This window comes from Notamacropus eugenii, chromosome 2 (assembly GCF_028372415.1).
Source record: "Notamacropus eugenii isolate mMacEug1 chromosome 2, mMacEug1.pri_v2, whole genome shotgun sequence".
NCBI lineage: Eukaryota > Metazoa > Chordata > Mammalia > Diprotodontia > Macropodidae > Notamacropus > Notamacropus eugenii.
In genome coordinates this window covers 413,778,866-413,801,299 of record NC_092873.1, presented here as the reverse complement: position 1 = coordinate 413,801,299, position 22,434 = coordinate 413,778,866, and the positions used below count along the sequence as shown (strand labels likewise).

The 22,434-nt window shown below is 37.3% G+C and overlaps 1 protein-coding gene and 1 pseudogene across 4 annotated transcripts in view; one reads left to right on the top strand and one right to left on the bottom strand.

Moving 5' to 3' along the window:
- DISP1 (dispatched RND transporter family member 1) overlaps positions 1 to 22,434 on the top strand; it is a 265,708-nt gene that overhangs the window by 64,808 nt on the left and 178,466 nt on the right. The window lies entirely within an intron of this gene.
- Positions 13,845 to 21,267, bottom strand: LOC140523142 (LYR motif-containing protein 4 pseudogene; annotated as a pseudogene).

Here is a 22,434-nt window from a genome sequence, read left to right as displayed (position 1 = left end):
ATTTTAAAAAATTTTCATGGATGTTGTGGTCCAAAATATTCATCATCTCCAAATTGCATGGAATGAAATTCTTTCAAAATATATTGAGATATATATATCAGAAGAAATCAAAATCATATGGGAACTGAATGAGGTACTTATCCCCTTACCCCATGTGAGCTGTATCAAGAGATTTCACTGAATCTACAGAAGATGAGTGTCTATCATAATGCTTTCATTCAACTACAAAAGGCAATTATCTTATCAACATGTGCCTTAGTCTGTGGAAAATTAAATATAAAAGAGTAGAGGGTAGCCATTGTCCTGAAATAGTCTGAACTCCATCAACAAAATGCGGAGAATGAGAGTAGATATGGTTTAGAATACTGCCAGAATTACTAGTCAAACTCACTGACCTATAATTTGTAAACACTATCCTTTTCCATTTTCTGAAAATCAGGATTTTTTTTATCTTCCATTCTTCAAGATGAATAATTGAATGAGTGAATGAAAAAAACATGTATTACTTGTTTACTGTGTGCCAAGCCCTGTACTACATGCTGGGAATGTAGATACAATTAAGACAGTCCCTGCCTTGACAGTAGTTCAGCAATCACATTCACCATTCTTTCAGTAACCTTCAGTGTAGGTCTTTTGGATTTGCTAACTAGGCAGCGAGGTGGCACAATGCATAGAGTACCAGGCCTGGAGTCAAGGAGACTCATCTTTTGTGTTCAAATGTGGCCTCAGATACTTAATTACTGTGACCCTGGGCAAGTCACTTAACCCTGTTTGCCTCCGATTTCCTTATCTATAAAATGAGGTGGAGAAGGAAATGACAAGGCACTCCACCCCAAGAAAACCCCAAGTGGGGTCAAAGAGAGTTGGTCATGACTGAAACAACAGAACAACAACAAAAAAGCTTATCACGGACATCTGGATGCTGTCTTCCTATCTCTCTTACTTATTTTTGGTCTGTCCTCTCAGCAGTTTTTATACTGTCTTTTCTAATATGAAGGCTATACTTCACAAGACCTTGTGGCCAGGTTTAAATGTCAGAAACTTGTGATTTATCAGGGACAGATAGAAGACAGAAAAAACAGACACAAAATAGTAGTCAAGTAATCCTGTCCTCTCATTTTACAGATGCAGAAACTGAGGTCCAAAAAAATCTGAGTGATTGTCCCAGGTCACATGGTAAATCAGGGGCAAAACCAAGACTTGAAACTTAACTTCCTAAACCCTAATCCAGTGCAGCATCTATCATTGACAGAAATGTGGTATTGTGGATAGAGGGCCAGTCATGGTCTCAGAAAGATCAGAGATTCCATTATGCCTTTGGCTACTAGCTAAATGGGCATACATAAGTCACTTAACTCTCACGGTGCCTTCCTTCCTATCCCACCCCTCTCCAAAATTATGAATTATAAAGAAAAATGTCATTCTACATTGATTTTCCCTACTGGTAGTTCCTATATCAATAAAGTCATTGATCCACATCACTCTCTCCTCTCTCCACAAGGAAAGAGATAAATATCAACCTGTAGAATGTTCTATAGTGGAGGATAATATTTTATTTTCTTTCAAGAAAACTTTATTCCTTTCCTCTGAAAGTTTCCTTTGTAGATGAGGAAACTATTTTCTTTGTCCAGAAATTAGTCTTTGCTATTCCTGCTTTGGTTCTTAGTGCCTATAATGAATTTTGTTTAACTAGAGGCAAACTTTCACACTTTCTGGCTGTGTGTCTTTAGACAAGTCACTTAAATTCTCTAAGCCTCAGTGTTCTCATAATTTAAATAGTAGTAGTAACATTTGTATTACCTACTTCACAATACTGTTGCAGTGATGAAATGGAACAACATGAAACTTCTTTTTTTAAAACCCCAAGAGTACATATGACTTCTGTTATTAGAAATCCTTTAATATGATTCATAAATTTCTATTCTTTTAGTAGTAAGATCCTTAAGGGGAGTTACTAATCTAGTGAATGTATTACAAGAATTTGGAAAGAGTTGATATGTTGTGTCAGATATTCCTAAAATTGGACTTACCTCTTAGAAAGTATTGTTTTTCAATACTTTTTTCTTGGTTCGTATTTCTTGGTTGGCATTTCTTGGTTGTTGACAAAATGTTGAAGTAACTTTAACATACAGTGAGGTCCTGACTAGTGCAAATGATGAATCCCTGGAAGAGGTCATATTCAAGTTATTATCATTTGAAGTTATAATTATGTAAAAAATGGTCATTGGCCCCAGCCCAACATGGAAATATATAGTGCTGCAAATTGGAATAAACATACCACTTCAGGGGATTTATTATTTGCATTAATGGGGACCTTACCTTTACTTTTGTGGAGAAATAGGAGTAGGGAAAAAGAAATAACTTTATCTTAAATAAACTACCAGGCAATAACTATGTCCTTTTCTGAACACTGTAGTGGCAGGCTCTCATATATTAACAAGGTTTTGATATCATGAAACATTTTTGATGTACCTGCAGACACTTTAAAAGGGCACCATGTCTCAGTTCTTTATGAGATGCTAGTTGGTGTTTAAGTGACAGTATATTTTGAGTTTATGTTAAAAGTAGAAAGACTGACTCTTGAATACACACACACATTATTAAATATTTAGGATTTATTCTCTCTGTGAGATGGCATATAAAATTAAAAGCAGTATCTTACAGGGCAATTTAAAATAATGAAAATCAAGGTAAAAAGGGCTAAGTAATAGACTAATAGACTTAGTTCTGAGTTTCCATGTAGCTAAAACAAAAAGGAAAACACAATGGGTTGCATAGTTATTTTCTCTTAAATTAAATTCTGTTGCATTACCTACTGATCTAAAGAGAACTTATTTCCTTAACACTGCATTCAAAGAGCAATTGTTTATCATGTGAGAGTTTATATACAAAATGTTGGCTAACATAATAGACAATGACTTTAGCTGTGATTTTGCTAAAAGACAAATGTTATTCAAATAGATATTATATCATCCTGATATAAAAGCTCAGGGCATAATAAATATTAAATGCTAGCTATGAAGGTCATATCTTCAGGGAGTAAAGATGATGTGGCTTGTGTACAATGTGTCTGATCCTTGAACTTAATATATCGATAGAACTGAGATACAAGTAGCTTCTCAAAGATCAAGTGTTTCTGTAAAACCAGACTTCCTCCATAATCACCAAGTGCTAGAAAATACTTATTATATACAAAGTACTATGTTAGGTGTCAGGGAGACCAAGATGAAAATGAAACAACCCACCCTCCCCCCGATCTCAAGGAACCTATATTCTATGGGGGAGACATGGACATATGTCCATCTATATGTGTATGGATATAGATATCAGTATAGATACAGATATAGATATATCATACCATATAATTTGGTACAAGGAAGCACTAGCAGCTGGTGAGGTCAACAAAGACCTCATGTAAATAAAGGTAGTGTTTGTGCCAGATTTTAAAGGAAACAAAAGATGCTAGGAGGCAGTGGCAAAGAGGGAGTGAATTTTGGGACAGTGTGTATCTGACCCTAGAGGTAATAGGAGAATCATGGATTTATTCAGTGAATCGATCAATTAAACATTCATTAAGAACCTGCTATGTGCCAGGCAGTGTGCTAGTAATACAAAAAGAGACAAAAGACTTGCCCATAAGTTTGCAGTTTATATTTACAGTCTAATGGGGGAACCAATCTGCAAGCAAATATATATATATCAAACTATATACAAGATAAATAGGAAATAATCAACAAAGGGAAAGCACTGGAATTAAGGGGACTGGGGAAGATGTCAAGTAAAAGATGGGATTAGTTGGAATATAAACAAAATCAGAGTGGAGGAAGGGGAGAGCGTTCCAGGCATGAGGGACAGCTATAGAAAGTGCCCAGAGTAGAGAGATGGAGGGTCTTTTTATTTTTTTATTTTTTGATGGAGTAGCCAGTAGGCCCAGAGTGTCACTGGATCAAAGAGTCTAGGACTAAAGTATAAGATCTTTGGTTACCCTTAACCTGATTTAGCCTGTCTGCCAAAACAGTTTACTGGGGTATGGCCATTGTGCATGCTACTGCTTCTTGGAGTCACAGGTGAGAGATGGATCAGGTAGACACCAAAGATGGAAAGCAGCCCTCAGCAGTCCTCACACTAGAGGTACTAGTTTTCCCTGAACACGCCCTACACATCAGTGAGTTAGGGGAGTGTCTGCCCCAAGCATGTGAAGACTCCCCCTGTTGGAATGAGTGGATGAGAACAGTTTGTTCCAGTGGCCATGATGGCCATAAAACAGGCACTGTGGAACACTTAATGCTTCGTTAAATATGGGAGATACCAAGGTCATCCACTGCATCTTGAGTCATCATCGGTCTCTTGACAGCATTCTGTCATTGGACTGTGATGACTCTGGAAGAGAGAGTGGGCAACTCTGCCTCATTTAAATCCAACTGACACACAAATCAAAAAACCATTCACATGAACTATTTGTGCCCGACCTGTGGTAGAGCATTCCGAGCTTGTATTGGTCTCATCAGTCATAGTTGGATGCCTTGTAACTTGCCTCTAGCACAGTGATGTTATTTTGTTCCTCCTCAAGAATGAAGGAACCACTCAAGGTATGAAAAGACTGGAAAGGTAGAAGGGACCCAGAGTATGAAGGTCTTTGAATGCTGAACAGAGCATTTTGTATTTGATCTTGGAGGCAATAGGGAGATATTAGGGTAGTAGAGTGATGTGAGTGGGCCACACTTCAGGAAAATCACTTTAGTGGCTGAATGGAAGATGGATTAGAGCAGAGAAAGAGTTGAGGCAGGCAGACCTACCAACAAGTTCACAATATTCCAGGCTTGAGGTAATGAGGGCCTCTATTAGAATGGTGGCAGTTTGCGAAGAAAGAAGGGGGTGAATTTGAGAGATTTTATAAAGGTGAAATCAACGGGCCTTAGCAACAGATTGGATTGGGAGGAGGGGCAGTGAGATGTAAAGAAGAGTCCATGATCACTCCTAAGTTGGAGCCTGAGGGACTGAGAGGATAGTGTTGCCCTCTATAGTAATAACAAAGGCAGGAGGTGGGGAAGGTTTAGGGGGAAAGATTGTGAAGTCTATTTTGGACATATTGCGTTAAGATGTTTGCTTAGATATCTAATTCGAGATGTTTGAAAAGCGGTTGGAGATGTAAGATTGGAGGTCAGTGAGGAGTTTGGGCCAAGAGAGGTAGATTTGAGAAGCATCAGCATAGAATTGGTGATGTATACTATACCATACTTCACCAAGTGAAGTAATATAGAGGGAGAAGAGAAGAGCACCCAAGACTGAACCCTTAGTGACATGCTAGAGAGTTATGGGGTGTGGTCTGGAATAGGATTCAGCAAAGGAGATACAGAAAGAATGGTTAGATAAGAAGCAGGACAGAATGGTGTTCTGAAAACCTAGAGAGAAGATGGTGATCAACAGTGTCAGAGGCTGCAGAGAGGTCAAGAAGAATAAGGATTAAGGAAAAGACCATTGGATTTGGCAACTAAGAAATCATTAGTAACTTTGGAGAGGGCAGTTTCAGTGGAAGGATTATATCAGAAGCTGGATTGTAAGAGAATGAAAGGAGAGAAAGTGGAGGTACCTATTGAGTAGGGGAGTGACATGGTCAGAGCTTAACTAGTACTACAGGTTTAAGAACTAGATATACTGGAATATGCCTTGCTTCTATTTCTTCTATCGGTGAAATCCCTCTGAGTGGCATCTGTGTGGAGGATTGATGAAGAAAGGAGATTTGAGGAGGGAGACCTAGTAGGACAGGAATTATTCATCTTTTTAGTATCATGGACTCATTTGGCAGTCTGGTGAAACTTAAGGCCTCTTTCTCAGAATTTTTTTAAATGTGTAAAATAAAATATAATCACAAAGGAAATGAATTACATTGAAATGCAATTATCAAAATATTAAAATAACTTAGGGTATTTCATCTGGAGAGAAGACTTAAGGGGGACATGAGAGCTGTCTTTAAGTACTTAAAGGGTTATCATGTTACAGAGGGATTAGATTTTTTCTGTGGAATAGTGGTTGGAAATTATAGAGGGGGATTTTTACCCTATGAAAGTACAAACTTCAAATAGTAAGAACTGTCCAAAAGTTGGGTATTTGGGTCCAGAATTCAGAATGGTTTTGTTGTGGAATATTTTCCTATTCCACTAATTATTAACTCATCTTGGGACATGCTGTTCCACCTCCCTCCTCCCCCCTCCCCCCGGCATCTCCCCTGCCTCTCCTTCTGCTCCCTGAGATTGTATATGATGGACAATAATTACTTAGTTTCCCATCCTTTGTAAAAGAACACTTTGGTGATGTTTCTAAAAGGACAGTCTCTTTCTGTTAAATCAAAAAATGTGGAGAGAGAGAGACGCATTTATCTCAACTACCTCTTGAAGATCCAGCATTTGAATGTGAAATCCTCATGTCTTATTCACAGTGAGTCATTCTATAACAATGATGGATAAGAGAATTTGTTAAGTTCACGCCTGAAAGTCCTGTCAAATTGGTGCTGTTTGCCAAGCCTTAATGGACTATAAATACTTTGAAGAGTGTTTTTCTTCCTCTTTTAGACAGCAGCTTTTATTCTTTTTACATTTGTAAGGAAGTACATACAGTATTCTCACCCCACTTAAAGGGGATAGAGCAATCAAGGTTGTGTTTATCCAGTTTAAAGAAGAGAGTCTCCATGTGGAAAACAGAAAGCAAGGTTTTGCTATTTTTCTGCAGGAAAAAAAAATAGGACAATTTATTGAATAGACTTTCTGAATTTAACTTTTTTATGCTTTAATTTAAACTTAAGTATTAAATCTTTCAAATATTATATGTATTAGTGCATAGTATCATTTGGACAGATCTGCTCTCAGTTACATAATGGGGAGCTGATCCAACCTTTTCTTTTAAGTGAAATCCCTAATGCATTAGACCAGCTAAAACAAATTCTAACATTTGGTATTCATTAGTGCTGTAACCGAAACAAAAACATTTTAATGGTTGAGCCTAGAATATTTTGAAGTTAGTGTAACTTTGTTGGGAAGGTATTTAAGCTTTAGTATCAGTTGCAAATAGGCCATATGCCAATTTTCTAAGCTGTTTCTAAGTAAGATACTGAGCTTTCTAAAGTGCAAAAAAAAGTACATTATATGGCATAATGGCATATGGTTGAGGAAACAGAAGAAAACAATTACAATGGGATTTGTCTTGATAAATGTAATGTTAAGTAAATAGTCCAAATTATTGAGAGTCGTATTTTAGACTAACTTCCCAATATGTTCAGCAGTTACTTAATTTTAATTATGGACCACTGAGTGTAAGGAGATGGAAGTTGCTTTAGAATGCTTGAATTTTAAGAATAATTACTTAGAATTTAGCTAAATGGAAATAGAATGCTTGAACTTTTTGACCCTACATTTCAAGGAAAATTGTTAAATCATTTATCTAATAGTAAAATACTAAAGCCTAGCAATTAAAACAAAAACAAAAAACCCCTCTCTTTAATGCCACATGTTACTAATAATTTTTGTAGTCCTGAGTTTAGTAAAATAGTTTTTTTCTTCAAAATGATGCTTACAAACTGATTTAATTTGCTTATGAAATGTGCCCTAGAAATTTATAATTAAGTATTAAATAGTTTTGTGCATGCAGGCTCTACATTTTTGTTACTTGGCACTCTAAAACAAATATAATGAAAGACCCAATATATTGCAAACAATTAAACACAGTTTAATAATTATTTTTTATGTTTGCTTTGACATTTAACAACTGTCACTCTTGTTCCTAAATGCTTTTTGGATTCTGGTTGAAAATAATTTAGTTATATAATTGCCAATGTAATCACCTACAAACTAGATTTAAAAAAAGTTGCAACGTGTAGAAATATTTTCAAGATAATTTGAAGCATCATATAGATTGTAGTTATTGATCATATAACTTAAATATTAATAAAACTGTGCCCTATGCTTTAATCTCTGCTTATGTAACCAACAAAATGACTTGAATCTATCACACAGCTGCCAAAATAATCTTCCTAATGTATAGATCTGACCACGATTACCTTGCTCAAGGACCTTTCTGTGAGCTCACTTACTTGGAAAACAAAATACAAACTCCTTAGTTTTGTATTTTAAGGCCTTCTATTTGACGCTAGTGTTTCTAGCCATATTTCACACTTCTTTCCTTCTCATAGTCTATATTCCAGCCAGACTGTGCTACCATCTTTTCCAAGATCTCATTTGGCCTTCCCCAGAAGAGGTGACTATGTGGTGAAAGGAACACTCAGTTTGTAGTTCTGAGTTTGAATTCTGATTCTCAGGCTTAGCACAGTTCTTGATATATAGTAAGCATTTAATAAATGCTTTTTAAAATTCTCTCTTATATTATACCTGTGTGTCTTAACCATGCAGGACTTTGGTTTCTTTGTCAATAAAATGAAAATACTAGGCTAGATGATTTCTGATCCCTCTTCCAATTCTACATCTGATCTTTTTCTCAGACTTGCCCTGCTTTTCCAATCTCCTTTTATTTGTGTAGGTTCTTCCCTCTGCTTGAAACATTTATCATCTCTGCCTGTTGACATATTTTCTTCTTCCATGACCCAATTCCCCTGAAACCATTCCCTTTTTTTTTAGTAATTAAAAACTGCACTCCCCTCCCCTCTCCCCTTCCCTCCCTTCCCCTCCCCTCTCCCCTCCCCTCCCCTTCCTTCTCCTCCCCTCTCCTCTCCCCTCCCCTCTCCTCTCCTTCCCTTCCCTTCTCCCTCCTGTCTTTTCCCCTTTCCCCTTTCCCCTCCTCCCTTCCCCTCCCCTCCCCTTCCCTGCCCTTTCCCCTTTCCCTTTCCCTCCTTCCCTCCCCTCCCCTCTCCTCCCCTCCCCTCTCCTCTCCTCTCTCTCCTTCCTCCCTTCTTTCCTTCTCCTTCCCACCCTTTCCCTCCCCTCCACTCCTCTCCCCTCCCCTCCTTTATTAAGCACCTACTATGTACCAGCCACTAAGCTAAATACTGGAGATACAAAAAGAGGCAAATGACAATCACTTCCCTCCAGGAGTTCACAATTGAATGAGACAAGCCACATATGTGTACAGACAAGCTGTATGCAGGATAAAGAGGAAATAATTTGAAGTGGGAAGGCAGTAGAATTAAGAGGAATTGAGAAAGGCTTCCTTTTTATTGGGAAGGATTTTAGTTGGGACTTAAAGGAAACCAGGAAAGCCAGGAGGTAGAATTGAGGAGGGAGAATATTATAGGCAAAGAAGGCAGCTAGAGAAAATTCCTAGAGTTAAGAGATGGAGCATCTTGTTTATGCAACAACCAAGAGGCCAGTGACACTGGAAGAAAGAATAAGATGTACGAAGACTAGAAAGGTAAGACTGTGTTATGAAGGGCTTTGAACACCAAACATGCACATGATCCTGGAGGAAGTAGGAAGCCGCTATAGTTTGCTGAGTTAGGGAAGTGACTTGGTTATATCTGCAATTTAGGAAAATAATCTTGGTGGCTGAATGGAGGATAGTTTGGAATGGGAGAGACTTGAGGCAGGTAGTTGTGCCAGCAGGCTATAGGCCTGAGGTGATGAGGACTTGCACTAGAGTGGGGGCAATATTAGAAGGAGGCATATTGGAGAGATGTCACCAAGGTGAAATCAACAGGCCTTGTCAACAGATTGGATGGGGGGACGGTGAGAGATATTGAAGAATCCAGGATGACTCCTAGGTTGCAAGTCTGAGGGACTGGGAGGATGGTGTTGCCTTCAACAGTAACAGGGAAGGTGTGTGCGGGAGTTAGGGGAAAAGATCGTAAGTTCTGTTTTGGACATATTGAGTTTAAGATGTTTATTGGACGTACAGAGACACCTGAAAGGTAGTTAGAGATACAAGTTGGAGGTTAGCAGAGAGGTTGGGGCAAGATGGGTAGATTTAAAAATCGTCAGCATAGAGGTGATAATCCATGGGGGCTGATGTGATCACCAAGTGAAGTAGTTTAGAAGGAGAAAGGAACAGCCTTTTTCCCCTGCACCCTCCCCACCCCTCAACACCCCCAACTTCAACCCTACAGTTAGACAGCGTGATTTGGAGGAGGATCCAGCAAAAGGGGTGCCTAAGAGAGTCTCTTTCAGATTTTCTTTAAGCTCTTTGTCTGGAGTTCTTGTTTGCTCCTATCACATTCTGCCTAGTTTCATATATATATGAGAACTGTTACGGTCCTCCTTATGGCATTATACCTTATATTTAGCTTTGAATAGAAGTATTTTGAGTATTCTCTTTTCTGGCTTTGTTTTGACATTGAGGAGAAGGCTCAATGAGGCCTGTTTTATAGGAGATCAATAATTTAGCTTCTGGGTTTTTTTTTCATGCTTGTTTACTTTGTCTTTTTTCTATTCTGCTTCAAACCTGTTTACTAAATGGTAGCAAATTTATTTTAGTTCATTGTTCAACAGCACATATATTTTAAACTTTAACGTATAAAACTTAACTAAGACATCTGAAAGTAACCCTGTATGTATGATTCAGCTAGCATTTATTTAGTTCCTACAAGGTACAAATCTCACCTGTGACTCCAAGAAGTTGTAACATGCTCAGTGGCCCCACCCTGGTAAAACCATTTCAGTAGACTAGCTAAACCAGTTTGAGGGTAACTGACAAGCCTCAAACACGTAGGTGAATTAAGGGAATATCTGCCTCAAGTATATGAAGACTTCCCCTGGTGGAATGGTCCCCCAGTGGCCATGAGGACAGTTGAAGCAGTCATCTTAGAGCTTTGTTAGACATGGAAGATGGCAAGGTCATTCACTGCATCCGAGGCCATCTCCAGTCATCTTCACTTTTATCCTACCACTGGACTTTGATGACTTGGGGAGAGTGAGGCTAATGACTTTGTGCAGCTCTGCCTCTCTTAAATCCAATTTACATTTGAGTCAAGACATCCACCTATGATGTCATCAGTCCTTTCTGAAAACTAAGGATGAACAACTAGGTGCAAGGCACTGTGCTAGGTATTGGCAACACAGATACAACAAATATCTGGTTCTCAAGCTTAACATTTTATTAGGAGAAGACAAGCATACAAATAACCATGATAAAATTTTGTTTGCATGTGTATAAAAGGTATTAATAATATGGAAGATGAAGAATGTAGGTGAGCCAGTCATGTAGGTAATTGGGGAATTACAACTGTTACATTAGTACTCATGAAATTTTAAAAGAATACAAGAAAATCCTCCATTATATTGGGTACATCCTCTATGTAGGGTTTAGGGGAAGATACGAACAAGAACTACATTAGTTAAAAAGGTATGGGTGGAATGTGATCTGCCTGGGCAGAGAGTGTAGTACCCCAGAGAGATCATTGATCTCAGAGTAAGTTCATGTGTTGCCTTGACCGATGTTATGGGATCATAGATTCAGCGCTACAGGAACTTCAGAGGCTATTTAGTCCATTCCCTTCATTGTACACACAAGTTGCTGTAGCCTAGAGAATTGAAATAACTTGCTCAAGGTTACCCAGGTATTAAGGGGCCAGAACCAGGAGTCAAACTCTGGTTCTTTAACTCCAAACCCAGCACTCTTTATTGTACCGTCATTGATATAAACATCCTACTACCCCAAAGTCACAAGATCCTGCTGTGACTTCATTTGGTTATTTCTTCATTTATAACTTAGTGCTGGTGAAACTAACTACCCTGAAAATATTATTTAATGTGTTTTCTTGGAACCAGTTAAGACGTTTAGGTAGGGTATACTTATGTGTGGTATATATGTATATAGGCATGTGCATACACATATACATACATGCAAGACATGTATATGCACACATGCAACACAATACACACATGTGTACATGTATATGTAGACATAACATACATATGTGTATATGGTAAGGGACTGGACCTATAGGTTCCATGATAGAGGAAACCCTCTCAACTAATGCAGGTTAGTTATTATTGTACAATTTATGATTTTATAGTGTTGCTTTGAACATTCTGAATGACTTGCCCAGGGTTACACAGCCAATATAAATTAGAAACAGGTTCAATATAAATTGTACCCAACTCTTCCTGAGTATGGACATAAGTCCAAGCAAGCAAAACAGTCTAAACCCTTAAGGTGCTCATCTTCTAATGGAACAGCACAAAACATAAAGGGAAAGTAGAAAGGAGGTAGGGTACTACAGTGGTGGCAGCTTGATCTAGAAATAACTAGAAATGGAGGCCTGCTCTAGGCAAAGTAAGGCAAAAACTAATGTGTCAGAGCCCAGAGACCCAGGAATTTCCAGAGAAGGGCTGGAGTAGGATGACTGGGGAAGAGACATGAGTGTTATCATCTTCATACCATCTACGTAGCTCTTTAAGGTTTGAAAAATGCTTTACATATACTGTTGTCTCATTTGATCCTCACAACAACTGTGTGAGATAGGTGTTATTATTATCATCCCCATTTTACAGATGAGGAAACTGAGGCTGAGAGATAATAATTGACTTGTCCAGGGTCACATATCTAAATAAATGTCCAAGGCACTTTGAAGTCATCTTTCTGACTCCAAATCCAACGTTATCCATCTAACTACATTGTTCTGAAAAAGCTAGTAAGTGATGTGGAAGCCTGGTACCAAGAATGGTAAGTTGAAATCCCACCCCCATTGGAGCATAGGGTCCTATGGGCAGAATCCAGGAAGCTCCAGTGGCTCCAGTTGATTTAAAATGTGGTTGGGACCAGGTGGGATAAATGACCATTTGGACATAGTAGTAGTGTCTACTCCTGGCCACATTAGTATATGTGTGTGTATACACACTTGTACACAAGTATAATCATATACACACATTCATACAATGATCTACTGGTGAAACAATCTGGTCACTCATTCGCAAAGCACTTTGTAGAGTCATATGATATAGTAGAATTATCAATGGATTGAGAAGTGGGAGACCTAAGTTTAAGCACTGGTTCAAGTGAACTTGCTACTGTCACTCTGTCATAGGAATGTCATTTATCTGCTTTAGAATTCAGTTTCTTTCTCTGTACAATGGGTTGTATTACAGGATTTCTTGAATGCTTTCCTGTCCAAAATAGAGATACACTGTTTCTCTTATTTGTGAGATACATACAGCTAAGTAATCACATTAAGGGCAGACAGGCTGATGATTCAGTATAATGTGGAAGATAGGAGCTAGTTAATGAAAGCACAATTCAAAAAAACTCTAGGGGAAGGCATGCCCAGAGAAGTAGCAATCAGAAAAGTCAGATCTGCAAGAGGGTTGGGAGTGGAAAAAGGTCAGGGAGGATGATGGATGATCAAAGTTGAGCCAAAGCAGTTTGTCATTAAAATGGGGAAAAGGCCCAGAGCAGCAGTTGATCAGGTAGAGGTGATCTGCTTCATTCAGTTGATTGGGAGCCTTCTTCTACTTCACCAGTGCCTGTTCATCTCATCTCTGTTTCTTGCTCTCTCTTACACCAACCCCATTCCTATATCCAATCATTTACCAAGTCCTGTTATTTCTGCATTTCTTTTTTTTCTTACATACTTTTTTTTAATTGTCAACAGAACCAAGAAACATAGTTTTGAAATATTTTCTCTAAGAGGTGAAAAAATAAAACATGAAGGTGAAAAAAACATAATGGACAAGACTATTTTCATTGAGCTCCAGCTATATTGACTAGCACATGAACCATAGAAATTGTCATCTACCACTAAGGCAACAAAAGACTGGAAACATTTTTTCAGTGTTTTGGCTTCTATTGACAGAGAACAAGCCCTTTTTAAAGGTGATGTAAGAGCAACATCAAGCATGCTGGGGATATCCTCAGGCACATGTGCTGCTGATGGTCCATGGCTGCTGCTACATAGCCTCGCAGCTTGATTAGGTCCTGGGCTGCTGACTCTCAATAACAAGCTTGTCAGCTGAGTACATTTAACTAATGTGAGTCTGTCGCTGAATTATTTCTAGGGGTTTTTTTTTGGCTTTATTCACTAGCATTTGTATTTGTGCAGAATCCTTTACATTTTTACTTTCTCTTATCCATCTAATGACATAAGTTCTGTAATTGTAGGAGGTGAACTTGCTACTCTCAGCATTAGCCCTGGTAGAGATCTAACGTTTGTGCCTGACCAGAGGCTGCTATTTTGGGACAGCTGTTTCTACATTTCTACTTTCATAACATTTCTCTTATATGTCCCCTTATCTCCCCTGACACTGTCACCACCCTGGTGCAAGTCCTTATCACCTCATCCCTGGACTGTTGCAAAAGCCTTCTGGTTGGTCTCCTTACCTCCAGTCTCTTCCCTCTCTAATCCACACTCTAGTCAACTGTCAAATTAATTTTCCTAAAACTTGGTTCTGACTCCCTATTCAGTAAATCCCAGTGACTTCCTATTATTTCCAGGATTCAATATGAAATTCTCTGTTTGGCTTTTAAAGCCTTTCATAACACTATCCCTTTCTGCTTTTCTAATCTTCTTGTACCTTACTGCCCTTCATGTACTCTATGATCTGGTGACACTGGCCTCCTTTTTCCTTGCATATGATGTTTCGTCTTCAGACTCCAGACTTTTTCCTTAACTGTCCCCTTAGCCTGATATGCTCTCCTTTTTCACTACTTAGCATAGAGTTTGACATGGAGATGCCTAATAGATGCTTGTTAATTGGCCAACAGTGATTCAGCAGTCACATCCCCCACTTCTTTCATGACCAGGAGAGGTAGTTGATATGGGCCAATTGACTCAAATTCCTCAAAGGCAGCTAGGAGATCTCTTACAATTTTCTTACTTATTTTGCCTGTCAGTGCCCTTTTAGCTCTGCTTGTTCTCTTATTTTCTGGGCAAAGGTGATCTCTTTTGTAGAAAAAAACAGAAGTAAACTAAGACTTGAGCTGCTCTGCCTTCCTTCCCTCTATTGTCATTTATCATCAACACATCCACTGTGAGCAGGGATTTTTTTTTTTACCCTCCTCTCTGCTTCAATATGACTTAAAAATATGTATTCCACATTCTTATATTTGTCCTCTTACATAACCTTGCTTTTCCATACTACTTTTTAAAATATCTAAGTTGCTTGGTGAGTTCCTTGTGCATCCCATCTTATTTTTCCTTCTCAGAATAATTTCCCTTTGCATCTGCAGCCCCTGATTTTTAAAACTTTCCCCGTAGAATTTTAGTCTATGAAATCTTACTTATTTGTCTTTCCCTATGACCATTTGAAATCTGATCTTTTAATATGTAAATTTCATGTCAGACAATGCTGGCTTTTCTTCCTTTACAAACTCTAGCAGGGAATGTTTACTTCTTTCCAAAGTTCTCATGATTTCTGTCTCAGCAACCAGTTTTTCCCTGTTGGTGAGAATCATATATAGAATAGAACTTCTCCTTACTCGTTCCTTTGCCTTTTAAAGGATGGAACTTTCAGTGAGGGAAATCCAGAATTTTTTAACTGCTGTGCTTTTCACAAAAGATTTCCAGCAGATTTTTGGATAATTGAAATACTCCATCACTATTAGTGTAACATACCTTTGTACCAGGCTTGTGATCTTTTTCCTTAGAACCTCATCTTATTAAACCATTTAGTTTTGCATTTAGCTGTGTCATAAGTCTAGAAAGGTATCTAGCTATGATAATAGAAAGATAGTGTTTCCTTTTCTTCCTCTGTTGACTAGTGACTCCTCTCTCCTCCCCTCCCTTCTTCTAGAGTCTAATCCAAAGATTCTCAGCTTTGTATCATAGACCTGTCTGGAAGCCTGGTGAAGTCTATGGAGTCCTCAGAATAATATTTTTCATATAATCAAAGCAAAAAATAAATTTCAGTTAGAAGTTAATGCAAATAATGACTTTTTTCCCCATTCAAATTCATGAACTCCTTGAATCTTTCTGTGGACAATTTAAGAACCTCTAGTCTAGACAAAAAGACATTCTTCACATATGGATAGTTAGACTGAAATCTTGAGTGATTATGCATCTCATTTAGCAGACTTGGAGCTTGCTGTTCTGGAACTTGGTCCAATCAGTATAATTCCGTTCTATGAGATCTCTTTTATAATCTGCAAAAAAGCACAGTGCCATGTTATATTTTCTACACTAGTTATGTGATTGTAAAGATATGGTCTGATAGAGAATTTTTTTTTGGACTGGACCAGTGGTTTTATCGATATAAAGAATTCCTGGTGAAGAACTTCACCTACCAATGCAATCTTTACCTTTTCTGTAACTAGTTTTAGAGAGTTGTGTGAGGACATGGAGAGATTAAAAGACTTGTCCAGGATCCCACAACCAGTATAAGTCAAATGTGAGAGTTGGACCCAGGTCTTCTTTTACTCCCGAGGCATCTCCTTGCTAGCTTTCTTGTTTCTCTGACCAGAGACCATGCCTCCAAAGAACTTCCTTTTGGACTTTCCCCATACAACACTACCCCCACTCCCAACTTTCTTGACTGATGAGTGCCCTTTATGGCTCTCCATATCAGGTCAGGATAGCTTCATCTGTATTCTCAGCCATTTTTTTGCCAGCTATCTTGTCTCCTTATTGCCCTTCTTCCTGACTTCTGGTTCTGGAACTACAATTGAATCAGTGCTGCCATTACTACTGGAAAGAGTGTATCAGTTTACTCTCTTATAGCTTTACTCTCTATTCCTGTTACTTTGAACCAAAATACTCCTCCCTGACCACTACTCAACTTTATGTGTTGTTTCCTCTTGTTAGAATGTAAGTTCCTTGAGAGCATGGACCATCTTCACTATTATATTTCCATTTCCATGCTTAGCAGAGTGCATAGTGCATAGTAAGTGAATAATAAATTCTTTTTCATTCATTAATTCATTCTTACTCCAAGGCTAGCTGTCTATCTACTATATCCTGCTGTTTCTTCTGGTGTAGAATATATTTGGGGGCAGCTAGGTGATGCAATGAATAGAGCACTGGGCTTGGGAACCAGGAAGTCTCATTTCCTGTGTGTTCAAATCCAGCCTCAGACATTTATTAGTTATATGACCCTGAGCAAGTCACTTGACCCTGTTTACTTCAGTTCTTCTTTTGTTAATTGAGCTGAAGAAGGAAGTGGCAAACCACTCCAGTATCTTTACCAAGAAAACCAAATAGGGTCACAGAAAGTCTGAAATGACTGAACAACAACAGAATATATTTGCAAAAACACCTGTTCTCATTTCCTACCTTCAACAAATATGTTCTTGATATGTATGTAACTTACCCTGAAAAAGATTTTGTAATGCATATGGGTCAGTAGTTACTCATATTTTCTCTACTGCTTTTTTATAGTAATGATGTCTTATTTTTTCCAAGTATTTGGCATCTTCCCCTCTTTTATATAGCTTAAGAACTGATCCCTGGAAATGATCACCTCTGTATCTGTGTATACTTGATCTAGTACAACTTTTCTTTCCATCTTTGTTTTCCTTGGTACCGTTTCTACTTTCTCATATGCATTAGTATGCAAATGTGATTGCTCTAATATCATTGATGGAAGTGTTTGTTATTGAAATATTTTTGCTTTTTATCTGCTCATTTTCTTCCTTTTTGCCTCATTCATGAGTGCTCTTGAAATAACATGACTTATGAGTCTCTTGCCAAGCTTTTTATAAACTTATTTTTCTTGAACTTTCTTGATGTTTTTTGTGACAACTACTGGTTATAATCATCTACCATTTCTTCTCCGTAAGAGTTTATGAATGAATTTATATTTTAAATCTGTTGCTCGTTGCTAGTAGTTTTCTAAACTTGGTGAGGAAGTTAAGTGTTTGCTGGCTGAAATGAATTCTGTTTTTTTTTTTTTTGGTGTCTTGGTTGTGTCAACAAGTCAATAAACATTTGCTAAGTTCTGGTGATGTGCCAGGTTCTGTGCTAAGCTTTCAACTAACTTATATCTGTAAATTTCTTGGAAGGTGTTAGGAGCCAAAGAAAAGGAACAGGCTGTTCTGAAAGGAAGAAATCCAAGCTTTCAGCAACCATGAAACCAGGAAAAAATGCTGTGTCACTAACAATTAGAAAAATTCAATTTAAAGCAGCCCAGGTTCTATCTTATACCCAAAAAATAAAAAATGATGACAAAAACCAAAAAGGACAAATGTGGGAGGGGACTGTGGAAAAATAGGCATACTGATGCAGCCAAGTGGTATAGTGGATAGAGTACTGGGCTTGGAGGCAAGATCTGAATTCAAATCTGGTCTCAGAAGCTGACTAGTTATGTGACTCTTAACCTTGGTTTGCTTTAGTTTTCTCAACTGTGAAGTTGATATCTGTGAAATAATAACACCTACTTTGCAGAGTTGTTGCAAGGATCTAATGAGATAATATTTATAAAGTGCATTGGCACAGTGCCTGATGTAGTAGCTGTTACAGAAAAGCTATTATTATAATAATAATTGTTATTATTTATTCATTGTTGGTGGAGTTGTGAATTAGTACAGTCATTCGAAAAAGGAATTTGGAATTATGTTCCCAAAGTCATTGAACTATGTATACCATTTGACCCCCTATACCACTTCCAGGACTATACTCCAAAAAGATTAAAGAAAGAAGAAAAGGACCCATGTGTATAAAATAATTAAATCAATTCTTTTCATAGTCATGAAAAACTGGAAACTAAAAAAGGTCCCTACTTATTTGAGAATGGCTAAACAAATTATGATATATAATTTTAATAGAATATTATTATACTATAAAAATGATGAAATGGACAGTTTCCCAGAAACCTGGGAAGAACTACATGAACTGATGCCAAATAAAGTGAACAGAATCAGGAAAGCAATTTATTCCACAACAATATTATAAAGAAAAATAATTTTGAAAGATTTTAGAACTCTACTCAATTCAAAGACAAACCATAATTCCAAAGAAACAAAGGAAGAATGTTGACCATTTCCTGACCGATAGGTGATGAACTCAAAATGCAGAATAAGGTTTGCATTTTTGAACTTGGACAGTGAGGGAATAGTTTTCACTTGACTGTCCTTATTTGTTTTTTGGGGTTTTTTTGGGGGGGTGGAGGAAGGGAAATTATTGTTTAAATGGAGGTAATAGAGGGAGTGAGAATAAAGGCTTGTCAATTTAAAACACTTTAAAAATGGCGATAGTCTATTCTCATGTATCTATTTCCCCCCCTTTTAGTGTCAATTTCTTTAAATAATGTGAATGCCATATCTTCTAATTTTTATTCTAATTTGATACTAATTTTGAGCTTTCCTTTGACAAATTAGGGGCCTGATTATACACAGACTACTCTTTTTGAAAGTGACTCAGAGAAAGAACTGATATATAGAAGTATGTATAGAATAATTTTACATATATATACACATATACCTATTTGTGTCTAATGGGAGCCATCTCTAGGGTGGGGGAGGAAGAAAGAAAATGAAAGAAATTTACATGATTATTTTATCATATATTTAAAAGAAATAGTAAGTTGTACATAATAGATTTGCAGTTTCATGTGCAGTCATCCTTTTTTCTTATACTATGTTATGGAAATGCTTGTTTTAGTCGATAAATTAAAAATAAAATAAATTTAAAAAAAAAAGGAAAGTGACTCCCACATCAGTCACTTGTCATTTTCTGCCTGTTAATATATAATCAATTTCATTTAGAAATTATACTCACCATGGCTAATACCTCCCAATGCCCTTCTTGAAGAAAATATTCATAATATGTGGGTTTGAGGATTCTGAATAATATATAAGACTATGGCAAATCTTTTCTGCTGAATGATGCTCCCAATGTATTTTTGATGCCCTTCCAATGCCCACTTCTGTGTCAAAGTCTCCAGATATTAAATATTAAAGCATATGCTGAGTTAATTTGGATAAATTTAGTTCTTATAGAATTTCTCTGCCTCTTTCCTTTGCAACAGATATTGGTGCATAAACTGCAGTTATTTTCATTGCAGTCTGAGTGATCTGTTTGAAATGTGTATAATATTAAAGATATACACACATAAAATTCAAGTAATTTTTTTGTTCATTTTTAAAGCAAAAGCTGAGATTATCTTTAGGAACATAACAGAAGAGTTTCATCAATATAACACTGTCTTTTTTGTTGAATGCCTTGTTGCAGTAGATAGCATTAGAGAGTTTCCAAAAGATGACAATCAGAATGGTGAAGAGCCTTGAGTCCATGCTGCCTAAAGGTAAGTTGAAGGAACTAGAGGTGCTTTTCCTGGAAAAGGGCTAAGGAGGAATATGACAGCTTTCTTAATGTATTTGAAAGACTTTTTTTTTTGGAAGTATTAGCTTTGTTCTTTTTAATCCCCCAAAGGCAAAGGCAGGAGCAATGGGTAGAATATGCGAAGAGGCATATTTTCATGGATGTTAGGAGAAAACTATGAATTAGAGCTATGCAGAAGTGGAATGAGATCTTTCATAAGATAGTCATTCCCACTCATTAGAAATCTTCAATCAAAGTTTGGATGATCACTTATGAAGTATGTTCTAGGGATTCCTTTTTGTGCATAGGTTGAACTATGTGGCCATGGAGGTCCTCTCCTACTGTGAGATTCTTTGATTCTGTGACATTGCCTTTATTCTTTAGAACAGGTAAGAAGCATGTCATGACCACATGTAGACTTTTAGTCCTTGGCTAAATGGGTCATCTAGTGGTGTCTGTTGTGTCTAAACCTCCTTGCATAAAAATATTTAAAAATAGTTATTTGAATTATTTTCTGAATCTTTTATCAGAGGTATGCTGGTAAATATTTAATATCCAGCTCTGGAAAAAGTAAACATACTACATGCTTTTATATTAATCTGTATTATTAATATTTTTTTCCATCAATTTCTTATGTCTAAGCAATCAACAAAACAATAAATCAAGCCCTAACTTGTAATGTTTATTGATTTCTAAGGTATAAATGCTGACAATGAAAATTTAACAATTAGGTGCTGGTACTAGCGGGCTCCAGCATATTCTTGCTTGTAATAGTTATCTGAAAGTTTAGCACCATGATCTAGTAAACCACATTGTAGCATTTTTAAAAGCATCCTTTATTTTCTTGACTTATGGACTATCATGGAAAGTCATGGTTATATGATTGCCATACTTCTTGTTCATGCTCCATTTTCCTACTCTAAAGAAAGACATTTTCTTGAGAAGAAAAGACCATAGTAGTTGCACCAGGGTGTTAGTTCCTTTCTAACAAATCTACTTTGAAGAATTAGGAATGTGTAGGTGGTTGGTGGGCCTATGGTTTGTCAAAGGCAATACTAGTTAGTTTTCATCTGTGCTTACCTGCTTAGATTAGCAATTTAGAACAGTTGGCCACCATAATTAGGCGACTTACCCAATGTCATTTTGCTAGTTAGTAGTTGAATCAGGATCAGAACCCATGTCTTGTATTTCTTCTACTAAACCAGGATTTCTTTATCAAGGTTGGATGAGGCAAAGCAATCTCCTTATCACTCTGCAAGAAAATTGCTCTAAGTATAAGTCCTGCTGATATGGCATCTTTTTCATATTTAAATGAAATATATAGACTTAATAACTATGAACCAAAACATGATGCCCTTAGCATTTCAAAGAATCACAGAATTTGAGCAGTAGGAAGGACTTCAGCTGTCATCTAGTCCAAGCGATGTCTGAAAGGGATCCTTACTATGACTAAATAGCAAATGCTCAACTAGAAGTCTAGGCTCTGCTTTAGGACTTCCACTGAGAGAAACCTACCATTTCTTGAGACAGCCCATTCTGTTTTTGGAGAGCTTTAATTGCTTGAATGTTTTATTGATATTAAGCCTATATAGGTTTCATTATAATTTTTGCTCATTGCTCCTTGTTCTATCCTCTGGAACAAAAGAAGTTTGATCCCTTTTCCTCATGTTGTTGTTCAGTTATTTCAGTGGTGTCTAACTTTTTGTGACCCCATTTTGGGTTTTCTTGGCAAAAATATTAGAGTGATTTGCCATTTTCCTTCTTCAGTTCATTCACACTGCTATTAAGTGTCTAAGGCCTGATTTGAACTTAGGAAGAGAAGTCTTCCTGATTCTAGGCCAGAATTCTATCCACTGAGCCACCTAGCTGCTCTTTCACTTTCTCCTCATGATAGCCCTTTCTTTAAGGATATATGTTATATAACTTCTCTTACATGATATGTGTTTAACCATGTAGACAGTGTGATGTCTAATTCATATTAACAGCTCAAATGCGATTTTGGTTCTGTGATCTCTTATCTTTTTATTTGTGTATATAAGTCCTCAGGTTCTATAACTTAATGCTGGTAATCAACTTGAATTTTTAGAAACACAAATTGTTGTATTTGAAAACTAACCAAGCATCTGGTTTTTATATGGTTCACACCTGTGATATGACGATTTCAGCCATTCAATCATAGAGCAACACTATGTCAAGAGTGCATGGCTTTGAAGCAGACATTCCTCTACACTTTCCTGCTTGACAACCATGTGAAAAATCCCAATTACTGGAAATCTGAGAAGGATGCAGTTACTTATGAACACAGGACA